Raw genomic sequence first — 5,735 nt, 5'->3', positions numbered from 1 at the left:
CTGATCGCCTCTAACTTCTCCCCCCCCCGTGGCCTGGTTGCCCTCTGAACGTGCCCCCCCTGCCAACCTGGTTACCCCCAACTGCCCCTCCACCAGCCTGGTTGCCCCTCACTGCCCCCCTCTGCCAGACTGGTTGCTCCTCACTGCCTCCCTCCCCGCCAGCCTGGTCGCCCCACATAGCCTGCTGTTTGTTCGTTTGGCCACCCTTCACTACCCCCCCTGTTGGCCTGGATGCCCCATGCAGCCGGCTGTTCAGTTGTCGTGTGGGGGCATTCTGACCAATTTGCATATTACCCTGATGAACACAGGTGTTAAATGCTCAACAAAATATTGGCAAACTGATCCAGTAATATATTAAAAAGATCATACTACAGGACTAATTGGAATTAATTCCAGGGATGCAAAGCTGGTATAATACCACAAATTAAAAACATCTAGTATGCAAATAGACCAAATGGCAGAACCAAACAACCGAACCGGTTGCTATGATGTGCGCTGACCACCAGGGGGTGCACACGGAACATGGGGGTTATTGGCAGCAGGTGACAGAGTGTGGAACATGGAGGGCATAAGCCACGGCAGCATGTGGAGCAGGTGATCGGGGTCTCCAGACCAAGGCGGGTTGCCAGTCACTGTCATCAGGGTGAGCCTCTGGTGATTACTGAAAATTCTTTGCTCCTGTGCACCGTGGTGTCACCAGTACTTGCATATGCTGCCAGTGCTGGCCCCGCTTGCACCCACTGCCAGCACCCGGCACCAGCCCCAATCCCTCAGCACTGCCAGCAGGTGCGAGTGGCAGCTGCCAGCCCTGATTGCCCCTCAGGGCTTCTCCACCTCCCCCTGCTCCTGAGGGGCAATCAGGGTGGCAGCCACCTCTCATACCCACTGTCGGCAATGGCCCTGCTCACACCCACAGCCAGCACCAGAGCCACTGCTCGCACCCACTGCCAGTGCCCGGCGCCCATCCTGATTACTCAGTGCTGTCAGCGGGTGCGAGTAGTGGCTGCTGGCCCAATCACCCCTGAGGGTTTCTTACCTCCCTCTGCTCTTGAGGGGCGATCGGGGCAGCAGCTGCTTCTCACACCCACTGATGGCACTGGCCCCACTCCCACCCACAGCTGGCGCTGGCCCCAATCGCTCCACACCATTAACGGGTGCAGAGCAGGGCTAGCACCGTCAGTGCGTGGGAGCAGCGGCAGCGGGAGTGGGGCTGCCGGCAGTCAGGGGACTGGGGGACACAGTGGGAGGGGCCAGGCAGGGGTATGGAAGATGGGCTAAGACCCACCCCTGTGCCCACCGCAGCCTTGTGGCCCACAGTTCCTTTCAAGGTGCACAAATTCATTAACTGGGCCCCTACTGATATATAACCTAAACAAAATAAAGGATAAAAATCACATTATCATATCAATAAATGCAGGAAAAGCATTTGATAAAATCAAGCACCTATTTATAATAAAAACCCTCAGCAAAGTGGACATAGATGGAACATGCCTCCACATAATAAAGGCCACATAGGACAAACGCACAGGTAACATCATACTAAACAGGCAAAAACTAAAAGTGTTTCCCTTAAGATTAGGAATAAGACAGGGATGTTCACTTTCAACACTCGTATTCAATACAGTATAGAAAGTCCTAGCCACAGCAATCAGACAAGAAAAAAAAATAAAAGGCATCCAAATTTAAAAGGAAGAAGTAAAACTGTCATTATTTGCAGATGACAAGGTATTATATATAGAGAACAATAAATATTCCACTTTGGAGAATTGGTCTGAATTTGGGACTGTGCCAAAATTGATAATATTTTAGGGATAATGAGGCTGATTATCCATGGGGGAGGGGTTGGTTCTTCATATCTTTATTTCCCTTTTTCTTCTTGTTCCTTTGCAGGGAAGAGGCCCTGTCCCTCTTGCTTCTCTGTGGCATTGATTCACTTCCATGGTCTACAGGACTCTGCCCCTTGAACATCCCGACAATGGCATATCTTCAATCTCCTCCTACTTTCCTCATCTCAGGTTTCTCCTTTTCTGGTCCATTTAAATGTCCCATCTCTTCATTTTTCCTTCATAAAGGGGTCTATTGCTGCTTCCTCTCACTTTTCCATCACCCATTTACTGACACCAAGCAACGTACCTTTCTCTCCCTCACTTCAGTAAACTGCCACATCCAGTGTCCTCTTCCCAGCCCCCAGGGTACCTGCCCGTTTTGGCATTGGGTTAACCATTCCATTCTTCTTGAGTAATATCCAGTCTCTGGTTTCTAGAACAAAGGCACATTCTACTCTTTTGTTGGTTCTTTTTTTTTTCCCATGTTCCTCAAGTGACTCTGATCTTACTCCTTCCCAACCACAGTTTCCATCAGTAGTCTCATCATTTTTTTTTTTTTTTTGCTTAAACCATCATTCCCTCTCATCTGGATACTTGTTGCATATTCTTATTTACCTTATTGACATTACCACATAAATATCTTCTTAGAATTTTAGAATTAATGTGATTAAAACTTAAATCATCACCTATTTCTTCATCCCTGAGCCTCATTCTGACTTCTCAATGAAGAAAGAACAAGACACAGGAAAATAAAATGCAGAAATTTCTAAGTTCTGAATAGTGAAGATCTGGAGTGTGTGTGTGTGGGGGGGGGAAGAGGGGGTGACAAAATTGTGCCAGTCACTCTGCAGGGCATGGAGGAGTATTTTAACTCACAAATTCACTCAATATTTAATTCCTTACCCATCTATTCATTAATTTATTCATTCATCTATCCATCCCTCCATTCCTTTGCATTTATTAAAAAAGCATTAATTATGCCAATTTGTTGTTAGAAACAAAAATATGAGTAAGGCATAATCTCTAATTTCAAGACATTTTAGAGGAAGAGACAAAAATTTAATTAAACTTTGAGATGCTGATAGAAATAGTCAAAATTTGTTACACCAAGTTGGAGAGATAAGTTCAGAAAAACTTCAAAGTTGAGTAGCATGAGACATCGTAAAAGTGAGTTGGTGTCATTGGTGCACAGGCCCAAGATGTTACCTGAACAAACCAGGATCTGAAACAGCCTGAGTCCTGAAGAAGCAGAGGGTGAAAGACACTGAGAGTTGGAATTGAAGGTGTGGCAAGGCCAGGTGGTGATGGTGGTGGTGCTCACCATGCATAGGAGTGTGCATGTCATCCCAAAGTTCATGAGGACTCACTGGAGACCCAGGTTGGGGGATTGCCAGTTGTGGAGGTTCCTTTCTATCTTTTCCTTGAGCTCCTGCTACCCTGCTACCACTGCCCTGCTCAGTTCCACTGTTCTAGCTTTAGTCTCTTACCCAAGAAATAGCACAACCATCCTTTCTTGCCTCTCCTCCCAATTCTTGAAACAACTGTTACAGTTTCGAGTTTTCAAATAGAACTTTACTAAATACTAAAAGGGAAATAAAAGGACATCTACACTAATAAAAGAGAAACATGCAAATTGGTGTCACTCTGCTACACCCACCAGCCAATCAGGATGAGTATGCAAATTAACCCAACAAAGATGGCGGTTAATTTGCATATGCAAGCATGGAGCGAAGACTGAAGGCTCCAGCCCGAGCAAAGACTGAAGACTGAAGATGACTGAAGACTGAAGAGGCTTGCCTTCTCTGCTGCAGTGGGAGCGAAGGCCTGGGTCTCGGGTGCCGGAGGAAAACTGGTGCCAGCAACCAGGGGAAGGAAGGCCTATTGCACAAATCTCTTCATGCAATGGGCCTCTAGTTGTTGTAGAAATGTAATCTGTGAAACAATAGTCAAGTTTCCCAAGTACAGATGTCTGAGTCCACCATTATTTTAGAAAAAGCAAAAAAGTTGACTTGGTTTCCAAATCTCTTTTTATGTTTATACTACTCTTACCACTTGTCCTATTACTTCTACCACCACCACCATCACTGCTGCTACTATTCTAGCTGCTAATGTATATTAAGTATATATCTTGTGCCAGTCATCATATTGGTTGTTTTGTTGATAATTTCTCATCTAATCCCATAAAATAAATAAATAAACATCACTATTCCACTTTACAGATGAGGAAACTAAAACCCAGGTGGAAGTAAAGAACTTCTCCAAGATCACACAGCAAGTAAATGACCCAACCAGCAGTCCATGTCAGCTGTATTAGCACGTTCAAGAAGTTTTCTCTGTCATGCTTTGCAACCAGAGCTGTTTGTTCAAAGGTGAATGAGTGACCACCTCACTGTAGCTTACCCTAAATACTTTGATGAACACACCCAAGCACTTGTCCTCCCTGTTGATGAGTCTTTTCTAGTTAGCTCCATTGCCCAATCTAGAACTTTATTGGGATGGAAGAGTAACCACTTTCAACTCAAAGCACTTCCCCACAGCTAAGACTCTTATAATTCTCTTGAACTGTGTATTCTTCTGAGGAAGGATTAGGTGAGAGAAGTGATCTGACATGTGGTGCATATAAACATTAATAGATGAGACTCAGGCATGTTGTATTCCTTATCATTCTCTTGGCTGAAGAGCTTTGGGGAGAGAGGAAAGTAGTAAAAAACAACTGTGCCCTTCTGGTGTGTGGTTTTGAGAGGATTCTTCATGTATGTTCTAGTTCTTTGTTTTGCTTATTTCCAAAAAGTGAACCAACCAAATCATCTTTAGAACTAAAACAAAATAATCAATCAGTTCTGGATTCAGTAAAACACTGCCAGTGCAAGGAATTTTCAGAGACCACATGCCCCGCTCTGGGATCCACTCTCAAGGGACTTGCAGCTAAAACTGAAGGCAAATGGTCTTTCCTCAGAAAACAAAAACAAAAATTATGATAGTTCATCACCATCATCTGCATTTTTAAAACATGTGTGTACCAGGTTATAGACCCATCTTCAAATATCGTGTATATCTCACAATAACCCTACAATATAGGAATTAGCATCTCTACTTTGAGATGAATACATTGAAACTTAATAGTTGGTTAACTTACTCAATATCACAAATATTTAAGAGATAGAGATGTATTTCAAAACTATGTTGGATAACTCCCATACCTTACTTAGCATCAGTAAGTCGCTATTCAGTGCTACATGAACCTCCCTTGCTATTCAAGTTTCTAGGATGCTGTTTCCCATTACATGCCTTCCTGTCTTCCTCCCCTCTTTTTGCTAAGTCCCCACTAAGATGCCACCCACTGCCTATAGATTTAGATTCTGCCTGTACCTTCTTATATGATTTGGAATCTCTCAGAACTGACTTCTATCTATTAACACCCTTATATCACTGCTATATAATAACTATGTAAAACTATTCTCTACCACTTGTCTGTCTTTCTAGTTTGACCTGAAATTAAAGGTGTTGACTCCAGTCTCACTCTGAATTCGGGAATCACACTGTTCTCTTTCTGCATGAAGCCCACACTCTTACTGAATCCTGTTGTATTCTGTGCCACCTACAGTACCCACCTGGGAATAATTTCTTGTCTTCCTGTTTTTTTCCACAGCTACCCATTACTGGCTCAGACAAAAAGACTAGTAAAATGGCAATGTTAATCAGAAATCAAACATTTAAAGGAAGCAACAATGATAAAGAACTGTCACCCTAGCTGGTTTGGCTCAGTAGATAGATCATCAGCCCATGGACTGAGGGGTCCCAGGTTCGATTCCAATCAAGGGCATGTACCTTGGTTGCATCCCAGATCCCTGTCCCTGGTTAGGGTGTGTGTGGGAGGCAACCAATCATTGTGTCTTTCTCACATGGATG

Source organism: Myotis lucifugus, unplaced genomic scaffold (assembly GCF_000147115.1).
Source record: "Myotis lucifugus unplaced genomic scaffold, Myoluc2.0 scaffold_587, whole genome shotgun sequence".
NCBI lineage: Eukaryota > Metazoa > Chordata > Mammalia > Chiroptera > Vespertilionidae > Myotis > Myotis lucifugus.
The sequence above is the reverse complement of the archived record's forward strand: the minus strand, read 5'-3'. Positions refer to the sequence as shown.